Source organism: Artemia sp. Qi Xiang Cuo, chromosome 12, assembly GCF_049724085.1.
Source record: "Artemia sp. Qi Xiang Cuo chromosome 12, ASM4972408v1, whole genome shotgun sequence".
NCBI lineage: Eukaryota > Metazoa > Arthropoda > Branchiopoda > Anostraca > Artemiidae > Artemia > Artemia sp. Qi Xiang Cuo.
The window spans coordinates 1277002-1289165 of NC_142805.1; the positions used below are offsets into that span (position 1 = coordinate 1277002).

The 12164-nt window shown below is 37.5% G+C and overlaps 1 protein-coding gene across 1 annotated transcript in view; it reads left to right on the forward strand.

Annotated features, from left to right (window-relative positions):
* LOC148945645 (uncharacterized) overlaps positions 1–12164 on the forward strand; it is a 431669-nt gene that overhangs the window by 169781 nt on the left and 249724 nt on the right. The window lies entirely within an intron of this gene.

Below are 12164 nucleotides of genomic sequence, written 5' to 3' on the forward strand. Positions count from 1 at the left end.
TTGTGTGTGTGTGTGTGTAAGTTTTCGTGTGTGTGTGTAAGTTTTTGTGTGAGTGTGTAAGTTTTTGTGCGTGTTTGTAAGTTTTTGTGTGTGTGTAAGTTTTTGTGTACATGTAAGTGTTTGTGTGTATGTAAGTTTGTGAGTGTGTGTGTAAGTTTTTGAGTGCGGGTGTCATTTTGTGTGTGTGTGTGTGTGTAATTTTGTGTGTGTATAATATTGTTTGTGTGTTAGTCTATTATTGTGTTTGTGTAATTTTTCGTGGGTTGGTGTGTGTTTTTGTAGTTTTTTGTGTGTGTGTAAGTTTTTGTGTGTTCGTGTTAGTTTTGTGTGTGTGTGTGTAATTTTTGTTGCTCTAGTAAGTTTTTGTGTGCATGTAAGTTTTTTAGTGTGGGTGTAAGTTTTTGTGCGTGTGTTTATGTTTTTGTTTTTCTAAGCTTGTTTTTGTGGGTTTATTTTTTTGTGTGTGTTTGTATGTATTTGCTTTTTTGTGTGTGTGTGTATGTTTTTTGTGTGTGTGTGTGTATTATTGTGTGTGTGTGTGTGTGTAATTCTTTGTGTGTGTAATATATGGCGAGAGTTTGTGTTATTTCTTTTGTTTGTTTTTTTTTTTTTTGCTTTTGTGTGTTAGTTTTTGTGCGTGTGTGTGTGAGTTTTTTTGTGTTGTTGTGTAAGTTTTTTTGTTTGTGTGTGTGTGTGTGTGTGTGTGTGTGTGTGTAAGTTTTTGTGTGTGTGTAATTTTTTTCGTGTGTGTTTAAGATTTCTTGTGTGTTTCTGTTTGTGTTATTTCTATATTTGTGTGTTTGTGTTTGAGTTTGTGTTTGAATTTATGTTTTTTTTTGATTTTAAGTTTTAGTGTGCTTGTTTTTTTTTTTGTGTGAGTGTGTGTGTAATTTGGTTTGTGTGTGTATGTTTTTGAGTGTGTATGTAAGTTTTCGTGTATGTGTGTGTGTGTGTGAGTTTGTGTGTGTGTGTGTGTGTGTGTTTGTGTATGTTTTTGTGTGCATGTTAGTTTGTGTGTGCATGTTAGTTTTCGTGTGGTTGTGTTTGTTTTTGTGTGTGTGTGTGTGTGTAAGTATTTATGTGTGTGTTAGTTTCGGAGTGTATATTTAAGTTTTTTCGTGTGTGTGTGTGAGTGTTCTTGTGTGTGTGTTATATTTTGTGTGTGTGTGTAATTGGTCGCGTGTTTGTTTAAGTGTTCGTGTGTGTGTGTGTGTGTAGGTTTTTGTGTGTGAGTTTTAGTTTGTGTGAGGGTGTGTAAGTTTTTGTGTGAATTTTATTTTTTGTGTGAATGTAATTTTTAGTGTGCATGTTTAAGTTTTGTGTTTGTGTGTGTATGTGTGTATTTGTGTGTGCTTTAGTTTTCTTGTTTGTGTGTTATTTTGATAGTGTGTGTAAGATTGTGAGTTTTTTTTTTAGTTTTTGTGTGTGTTTTAGTTTTAGTGTGAATGTAAATTTTTTTGTGCATGTAAATTTTTTAGTGAGTGTGTAAGTTTTTGTGTGTGTGTGTGTGTGTTACTTTTTGTGTGTGTGTGTAAGTTTTGACGTGTGTGTGTGTTAGTTTTTGTGTGTGTGTGTGTGTGTGTGTGTAAGTTTTAGTGTGAATGTATGTTTTAGTGTGTATGTGTTTTATTTTGTGTGTGTGTGTGTGTGTAAGTTTTTTTTGTGTGTGTGTAAGTTTGTGTGTGTCTTTTAGTTTTTTTTGTGTGTGTGTACTTTTGTGTGTGTTTGTTAGTTTTTGTGTATGTTTGTAATTTTTTGTGTACATGTAAGTTTTTGTGTGCATGTAAGTTTTTTAGTGTGTAAGTTTTGGCGTTTGTGTGTATGTTTTGGTGTGTGTGAGTGTTTGTTAGTTTTTGTGCGTGTGTGTGTGTGTTTTTTGTTGTGTTCATGTGTAAGTTTTTTTTGTGTGTGTGTGTGTGTGTTAGTTTGTGGGTGTGTAATTTGTGTTTGCGTTTGGTTATAAGTGTGTGTGTGTGTGGTTGTGTGTTAGTTTTTTTTTTTTTAAGTTCTTTCGTGTTTGTGTAAGTTTTCGTGTGTGTGTGTGTGTAATATTTGTGTGTGTGTGTGTGTGTGTATGTTTTTGTGAGTGTTAGTTTGTGTTTTTTTTGTGTTCATTTGAATTTTTTTTGGTGTTTTGTATTGTGTGTTTATTAGGTTGTGTGTGTGTAATTTTTTTCGTGTGTTTTAGTTTGTTCTTTTGTTTTTTTAAGATTATTTTTTTGTTTTGTTTTTGTGTAATTTTTTGTGTTCTTTTTTTTTTTAGCGTGCATGTTTAAGTTTTTGTTTGTGTGTGTGTTTGTGTTTTGGTCTGTTTGTTGTGTGTGTGTGTGTGTGTGTGTGTAAGTTTTGGCGTGTGTGTGTAAGTTTTCGTGTGTGTGTGTGTCAGTTTTCGTGTGCATTTGTAAGTTTTTTTGTGTTTAAATTTTTGCGTTTGTGTTTAAGTTTTAGTGTTTTTGTGTTTATTTTTTTTTTTTTTGTGTTTGTTAAATTTTTTTTTCGTGTGTTTGTTAGTTTTTTTTGTGTCATGTGTAAGTTTTGTGTGTGTGTTTGTGTGTGTGTAAGTGTTTTTGTGTGTTTTAGTTTTGGCGTGTGTTTGTTTGTTTTGGTTTTTTTGTGTTTTTGTTTTTTGTGTGTGTGTGTGTGTGTAAGTTTTTGTGTGCATGTAAGTTTTTGTGTGCATGTAATTTTTAGTGTGAATGTGTTAGTTTTTGTGTGTGTGTGTTTGTGTGTATTAAGTTGATTTTGCTTAATTTGGTGCGTGTGTGTGTGAGTTTTTTTTTTTGTTTTTGTGTTTTATTTTTGTGTGTGTGTGTGTGTGTGTAATTTTTAGTGTGAATGTAATTTTTTGTTTGCATTTAATTTTTCTTTTGCAGGTTTTTTATTTTGTGTGTGTGTGTGTGTATTTTTTTGTGTGTGTGTGTGTACTTGTTTGCGTGTGTGTGTATTTTTGTGCAAATATTCTTATTTTTTAATGTGTGTTTGTGCGTAATTTTTTGTGTGTGTGTGTGTGTTAGTTTTTGTGCATGTATGCTAGTTTTTGTGTGTGTGAGTTTTTGTGTGCATGTAAGTTTTTGTGTGCATGTAAGTTTTTGCGTGTGGGTCTAAGTTTTACTGTGTGTGTGTGTGAAAGTTTTTGTGTGTCTAATCTTTTGTGTGTGTGTGTAAGTTTGTGTGTGTGTGTGTGTGTGTGTAAGTTTTTGTGTGTGTTAGTTTGTTTTGTGTGTGTGTGTATTAGTTTGTGTGTGTGTGTAATTTTCTGTGTGTGTAAGTTTTTGAGTGTGTGTGTAAGTTTTAGTGTGTGTGTGTGTAATTTTTTTGTGTGTTTGTGTGTTTTATTTTTTGAGCGTTTGTGTCTTTTTTTTTTTTTGTTCATTTTTAATTTTTTGTGTTTTTGTGTGTATGATTTTGTGTGTGTGTAAGTTTTGGCGTGTGTGTGTTAGTTTTCGTGTGTGTGTGTGTAAGTTTTGTGTGTGTGTGTGTGTAAGTTTTTGTGCGCATGTAAGTTTTTGTCTGCATGTAAGTTTTCGTGTGCATGTGTAAGTTTTTGTGTGTGTGTGTGTGTAAGTTTTTGTGTTTTTGTGTGTTTTAGTTTTTGAGTGTGTGTTTTTGGTTTCTGGTGTGTGTGTATTTTTGTTTGTGTGTGTGTTAGTTTGTGTGTGTGTGTGTGTAAGTTTTTGTGTGTGTGTGAGTTTTTGTGTGCATGTATGGGGACCGGGGGAGGGCCTTTGGGACCCAGGGAGGGCGTTTGGGGATCCGGGGCCCTTGAGGATTGAGTGGTCTTTTGGGAGCCGGGGGGCCCTGAGTGGACGGGGGGAGGGCCTTTGGGCGCCCTGTGGACCGTTGGGGACCGGGGGAGGACCTTTGGGGGCCCTGGGGACCCTTGGGGGCCGGTTGGCCCGTTGGGAGCCCGGGGGACCTTTGAGGACCAGGGGCGGACCGTTGGGGGTCTGAGGAGGACGTTTGGGGGATAACATTTCGAAATTTTTACTTTTTAGTTTACTTTTTTTGCGGCGCAACCCCTGCGGCGCATCCAGCGGCGCTGGCCTGCGGCGCATCCCTGCGGCGCAGCCCCGGCGGCGCGTCCCGGACCCGCGGCGCATCCCTGCGGCACTTCCTGCGGCGCTGTCCGGGCCCCCGGCGCAGCCGGGTGGCGCTTCGCGGGTCGGGGGGCCGGTTGGGGTCCGGGGGCGGGCCTTTGGGGCACAGGGCGGGCCTTTGGGGCACAGGGAGGGCCTTTGGGGCACAGGGAGGGCCTTTGGGGGTCCGGGGGGCAGTTGGGGGCCTGGGGGACATTTGGGGACCGGTGGCGGGCCTTTGGGACCCCGTTGGTCCTTTGTGCGCTCGAGGGGCCTTTGGGGGGCCCGGGGATGGTCTTTGGAGGTCGGGATGTGCCTTTGGGGGCACCGGTGGCCCTTTGGGAGCTTGGGAGGCCTTTGAGGACTGGGGGCTTCCTTCGGGGTTGGGGTAGGAGGATTGGAACCCTTTGGGGTTGGGTTAGAGGACCTCACAACACTGTTCAAATGACACTTGTGTATTATAACGACCACAGAGTTTCACCATTAAATTCTCTTCTAAAACCTTTCCTAAAATCTTCTTTCAAAATGTCTCTAACTGTTTCGCCGAAATAGTTCCATAGCCTGTCTAAAACAGTTTTGCCCAAATAATCCCTAAACTTAATTCAACGTGTTCCTTTTGTTTTTGGCATCTCTGAGCTAATGCATTTAAAATTAATAAGAAAACTGATTCACGCGCTAAAACAATTCATCTCTAAGATGTTTCTTGGAGAATTGTTTCCATGGCCTTTGGCTATTAATATCCTTTGGAGTTCGACCTATAGAGTTGTTTCCGAGGCAATGACATTAATTACTTGGATCTATTCCTGGAGAATCGTTTCTAGGCGAAAATTTTTAAAGTCTGACAGATGATGTCATTGATTGATTGATCTGTAAAGAAAGGGGAATTAATTTGTTGTTTCTAAGGGGAATTATTGATTCACGATAGGTGAATTGAGGTCGACAGCACATGTGTTCCAAGGTCGATATTGTTGTTGTTGTAAGTGCACGCTCTCAGCGAATGTCAAGGTCGATGTTGTTGTTGTTGACACACTGGAAATTTAGGTCATTGACCCCATTAACCACGTGTTCTCCCTAATGACTCTATGCCCATATATGGTGCCCCGTTCGGAGTCAATAGGGCCCTTCTACTCACCTCCCGCCTAATGCAAAAATACTTTACTTCGAATCGTCAACGAACGCAAAAGAAGCGATAACACGGTTCTGGTGCTTCAACGAAGTTAAAAAAAAATGGGAGAAGTATCCAGGCTACTTCTGGGAGGGCACGCACTCTTGGGATGTGACACGACCTCACGAGTTTTCAGACTTGGAAAGCAAGCTGTGCTACCTCTTTTGAAGAAGAGCGAAGCGTTCAGAAAAAAATGCGAAGTGTTTCTGGATGAATCATCGTCTAGAGATAAAATTATGACAGCGGGTGAATATCTTCTCCTCAGCTTGCATAAAGCACAACCAAACGAAGATCTCACAAAGCAGCGACATCGAATTTTCTTGGAAAAAGTTTCTTCTTCAAATACTGCGGCGTTTGTTAAGCCTGAAAGGCTTCTGCCAACCGAAGCTGCAGCTTCATTCCACTCCCAGCGAGTGCGTCTCCAGGTATCTCTTTGGAAAGGGGAACCAGCTGACCTCGACCCGGCTGACTGGGGTTGGGTCCTCAGAGACCATAAATGCTCACCTGTGATGACCGATTTGTTGCCCGCACCTCAGACTCTTTTGAGTGTCGTGAGATGCAACTGTAAGACAGGCTGCGAGAACTCGCGATGCAGCTGCAAGAAAAATGGATTAGCGTGTACGTTCGTGTGCGGAGAATGTCAGGGTATCAACTGTTTGAACAAGGACAACGAGATTGTCGAAGACGAGGAGCTCGACTAGTGACATCAATGCTGTGTTTTTCAAGTCAACTCTACTGCCTTAAAAAGTGCAGATTTTACCTATAGTTACTGAAGTTCTTTTTTTAGTTTTTATTCAACGATATTGCCTTCGAAAGTACAAATTTTACCTATAATAGCTGAATTTTTATACACTGCCAAGCAGTTGTTTTCTTTATGTTTAGTAATTCAAATGGTTGTAAGAAATGTCTGTGATTCAAGAAAGTAAAAGTTTGATACTTAAGCGAGTTATTTTGTCCATAGGCCCACTTATTAGCCATTAGCAGCTGGCTCAGTAGTCAGGCTTCCCTTCCACTTTTCCGTTATTTCCTCCAGTTGTGTTCGTTTTTCGTGGTTCTCGTTTTCTTTCCTTCATTTTAGGTGTCAGTTTCGTGATCATCAGATAGAAAAACCCCAGAAAACACATCTCAAACTGATTTATACCCCTGACTTCAATTGTCCCTTTTCTTCCCCTCTTTTCCCCTTTTCCCACGGTATGGTGGGGCACATGTTCTTTATTTCATTTTAGATGTCAGTTTCGGGATCAGCAGATAGAAAGACCCCAGAAAACATATTTCAAAGTGCTTTCTACCCCTACCCTGTATTTTTAAATTTTTTCCCCTCGTCCCCCGGTTCCCCCCGTTTTCCGTTGTACTTTTATTCTCTACTGAATTTTAAATGTCCGTTTCGTGATCAGCGTAAGGGAAAGCCCCAGAAAACTCACTTTGAACTATTTTCTGGGCATGCTCGGCATTTTTCCCAGTTTCCCCCGCATTTCCCTTTTTTCCCCTGTTTTTCGGGTACTCGCCCCGCTCGGATTTATGGGGACTTTTAATATGTTGTACAGAATTTTTTTCTGATCATTTTGGTACCATTTTCGTTTATATTGCAATTTTGTCCGGGTCAAACCCTAAAAGTCCTGGACTATACAGAAATATTGGATGATCAGGTAACATTTTAGTCTCACCAGCTATAATACCAATGGTGAGTAGCATACAATCTTAAATTGCAAGAAATTCGCTTTAATATTGTCGGAAATGAAGATCAAATAAGACAAAATATGAAATCTGGTAATCCGGTTTTTCTGTCTATACAACGGTGAATTAAAGTTATGTTATAAATTCTAAAACTAGTTTTTAGCCCTAATACTATCAATATGGCTTTACTTCGAACTTGTCTACAAACTAATCAAGACATGTCCTTTTCATAATCAAAACTAGAGAAAGTCATTGGACTGAGCCATTGGGCAGAACTGATTCCAAATGAAACGAAAAAATAAATAAAATAAAGCAACAATCCTAAAATGTCTAAGTTTTATTTTGTAAAAAGTGTTTTTATTCTAGTGTTTTAAAAAAACAGTGTTTTTAGAAGTGTTTTATTAGTGTATTTTTATTCTGTAAATCGATTTGCTTTTACTGTACCAAAACTCCTATTTTATTTTGTGTTTTTAGTAAAGCGCTAGTTTTCTATAATCCTAAAAACATAGGAAAATATAATTAGTGGAATTATTTGTACTAGTTTTATTGATATATATTAGATAGGCTGTGAAGTAATAATTTTTGTCCGTTTTAAGTTTCAACTTCGCTCTTTACTTCCCTTAGGATTTTTTTTAATTAATCTTTGCCCGTTTTTAATTTAAATTTAATGTAAAACAAACACTACCATGATATTTTTTTCTGGGGGGGGGGGCAGAATAATTTCCACAGATATTTTTATACAGAATAATTTATGTTCGTTTTAAGTTTTAATGTTGTTCGTTACTTCCACTGGATTTTTTTATTTAATTTGTGACGGTTTTCAAATAATGCTAGACTTCCCACCCCCCCTTGTAAATTTTCTCCTGGAAAGTTCCCCCAGAAACTTGCCTTCCCATGGAAAACTCTTCCGTGGAAAATCCCTCTTACAAAAATCCCACACTAGAAAATATCCGAATATTTCCCAATAACAAATACTAGGCAATAATATGAACCTCAAAAACTATGGACTATGGGAACCAAAAGGAACAATGAACTGACGTATTCGAATAACTTGATTTAGTTTTTTTCTGAAATACTGAAAGAAAATGTGAAACAAAAGTGAAGCTTTTTATCAAAAAATTATCAGGAAAAAAAATCAAGCTCAAAATCGCTCAAATTTTGTCAGTTAGTCGTAATTTTATGGTACAGTAGGCAAAACAACATTGGTTAAGAGTTACCGTAGTCTGCCTTAACAATTACAGGCTATCCACATAATCAAACAGTTCGTGGTAACGAACTGTAAGTAAACCTTAGGAGCGACCCGGCTCAATAGTAACCGAAACTCTAAAAAACAAAATTTTGATACCAGTAATTGCTTCAAAAGAATTGGATTTTTATGCTGATTTCAAATATATAAGTTTCATCAAGTTTAGTCTTACCCATCGAAAGTTACGAGCCAGAGGACTCTTGCCTTATTTTCTAAAAAAGGGGGAGACAACCCCCTACATTTCATAGCATTTTAATGAAACCCACCCCATCAGATTCAGCGTATCAGAGAACCCTAATATAGAAGTTTCAAGCTCCTGTCTGCAAAAATGTGGAATTTTTGTATTTTTTGCCAGAAGAAGGATCACGGATGCGTGTTTAATTTGCCTTACTTTCGATAAAAGGGGGAAACATCCCCTAGAAGTGGTAGAATATTAATGAAAATCACACCATCAGATTAAGTGTATCAGAAAACCCTACTGTACGGGTTTCAAGCTCCAATCTGCAAAAATGTGGAATTTTGTTTTTTTTTGCCAGAAGAAAGATCACGGATGCGTTTTTTTTTTTTCAGGGGTGATCGTATCGATCCAGTGGTCCTATAATATCGTGAGAGGACTCATTCGAACGGAAATTAAAAGTTCTAGTGCCCTTTTTAAGTGACCAAAAAAATTGGAGGGTAACTAGGCCCCCTCCTATGCTAATTTTTTTCTCGAAGTCACCTGATCAAAATTTTGAGATAACCATTATGCTCAGCATAGTCAAAAATATAAAAACTATGTCTTTGAGGATGACTTTATCCCCCACAGTTCCCGGGGGAAGGGCTGCAAGTTATGAACTTTGCCCGTTGTTTACATATAGTATTGGTTATTGGGAAGTATACAGACGTTTTCAGGAGTGATTTTTTCTGACGTGGGGGGGGGGGTACACAAGATACAAGATGTATCTTGCGTAATGAACTCTATAAGGTTAGATTCTTGCTGTTTTTTTTGTTTTTTTGTTTTTTTAGCACTGAGGGCCGAGGTCCTTGTCGAAATATTTGCTGGTTTTTCGTCTTCATATTTTACCACTGGCTGACAAAATCCTCGTTTTCTCACCCGGTTTTGGTTTTATTTATCTTTTATCATTTCCTTTCCTCTATTAGTTTCATAAGTCACGGATAGCTAGTGTTGTCTTAGAAGTATTTAGGTTAGTTAGGTTACGTATTTAATATATTCTATGCTTTACCCCCCCCCCCCATAATGTGCAAATATATAGCCCAAATTTATTTCTGAACTATTAAATTTTCATCCTATTTTGTTCTATTTCATTAGCATTAACGAAACTTCCCTTCTCGCGTGACTACCGGATTCTTGACAAGTACCAACACAACATATATGTCACATTTAAATATAGATAATGAATAAAAAAATTTATCAATAATGGCAAGGATTCTCTCGTTTGTCTGGAAGTTTTTATACTGGTAGGACATACCAACAACTGGGAGAAAGATTGCACGAACACAAGCTGTCCTTTGAAAAAGGTACGACAATAGGTCATGTATCCGAAAATAAAATACTCTGACAACCCTAGTCATTTTATTCAATTGAATGTAATTATTTAAATACATGATAATTTATACCCGTCTGAAGTTTAATTGGTGGTCGTTGCTATTATTAGTTTTTTTTTTTTTTTTTTTTTTTTTTTTTTTTTTTTTTTTTTTTTATCAAAACACAAAACTATGCAATGCATTCTTGCAGATGGATCAAGTCATATAAAAACAGAAGTTTTTCTCTAAATAAATTTACGATTCGTGCGAAATCCTAAAAGAAACTTTTGGGATTCATCTCATTAGTGTTCTGGATTTATATCCCAATTAGGCTATACTTTCAAATGTATGATAAACTTCAGATCTACCTCCAACATTAATATTAATAAGTAAGTAAGTAAGTAAGAAATTGTATTGCCCGAAATTTCACATGGAATTAAAACAGAGTATAACAAAGGAAAAAGAAAAGAAAAGTCACACTAGGGAACATCACCAAACATATTTACACATTATGTATATTAACAAAATTACTGGCACAGGATGGCTAGCCACGGGGTCGCTCTTCCCTTAGCGTTTTACAGAAAATTCCCGGAGACACGGTTAACACAGACTGTTGGATCGGATACGCCATAATTACGCATGATATAGGAGCTACTCGTCCATGGTGGGAGCCTCAGAAAGAACTTCGCGGATCGAAAAAACAGAACTCTTACTTTTGCACACTGAGCAGACGTCAGGTATTTCCAAAAAGGTGCTATATATAGTACATGTGGAAGGGCAATGGCATTATACAGCGACGCAAGATATTTACGGCAGAACCGATGTCTTTTCCCAATAATTTACCCGTTCACAATCTAAATTTTCACTTATACGTTGCGTATAAGCTGCGTCCCGGTGGAGTGGAGGCTTCGACCGATTGGTAAACCAAGGTAAGTAATACTCTCAGATGGTTTACAACAGAATCGCCCAAAGGCATTTCTTCCTTTACTAATCTAACTGTATTCCAAAAGTAACATATTCAGATCAATTTTCTGTATGTACTATACATCATGTCCCAGAATATTTATAAAGAAGATAAAGCGCTAAAATAATCAAATTCAGGAAGGAACATTTTAATAGAAAGTTGGGGAAGAACAGCGGGAAAATGTGGAAAATACAGAAAAAGAATGCGGAAAATCAAAACTTAATAGACAAACAAAACTTGTCTTCCAACAAAACTTAATAGATGAAACCTACACATATCGAGCAAATCGTCAATCGGGTTGCAAAGGGACGTATCTCCATAATTGTAAATTTTCAGAAGAGCAGACAAAAACCTCACAACTGGTTTATTTCCCCTCTGATAACCGTAAAACAAAAACGCGTTGATACGTATTGATCTTACATATCGATCCGTTTCTGTTTCAAGGTTATCGGAGGGGAAAACAGAGGTGAGGTATTTTTCTGCCCTTCTGAAAATTTACAAAAATGGAGATACATCCTTTTAATACCCGACTGCCAAAATGTAACAGCTAATCGTTCTTTTCTCCCCTTTTGAACTTTTCTACTGATTCTTCTATCTTCTCTTCTTTGAAGCGATAATATATTTTATGTCATTTTTTTTAAAGCAAGTAGAATAATCAAATTTCAGGTTATGGGAATACCTTACAATTGAACACACTAACTAAACTTTTTTCAAAACTAAATATTGCTTTACAGACGGAAAATGGCGAACCAACGTGTCTCTGACACATTGGGGTTGTTCTCGCCTTCTACCTACTACTGAAACTTCAGCTGCCGCGGTAAACGACGTCATGATTTACAACGCGGATAGAACGTTTGGGGCAATTTCTAAAATCATGGTTGCAGGGATATCTACAACCTAGAAAGAGCGAACCACCTAAGAGAGATGCGAACCGCAGGCAACATCTAAGAGAGATGCTGGGCTCACTCGAAAACTAATTTTTATATCTAGACGCTTTTTATATATTCTACTTCATAATGCCATCATAAATTGCCATAGGGCACAGAACCTTTATTTTACCAACCAGCCTTTACCTTACCAGCCTTTACCTTAAAAATATTTGTTCATGTGGCACCCCCCTTCCATTTTTTTAATAATATAAACTCAAAAATTCTTCCAACCCAAACATTTGTTAATACAAATTTAATTTATTAAAAGAAAAAAAATTCAAATTTTATGCTATTGTCCCTTGATGAAATGGCATTGCTTGCATATTAGCTCAAAGTTTGTCAAATTTTGAAGTCAGTGATACGCCAACCTTCTTTTCTACAACAAAACGAATACGGTATTTCGATTTCATTTCACCTAATAGAGAAAATCCTGTTTCGCAAAATTAAGACGCTGTGAATGGCAGCAATTCTTTTAAAGATTTATTTGACAAATCCCCTATAAATCTTTCATGGCAACAAATTTTTCTCAGTGGAACCAGACCAAATCGTCATTTGCGGCTTGATTTTATATCTCTTATTCGCTTCA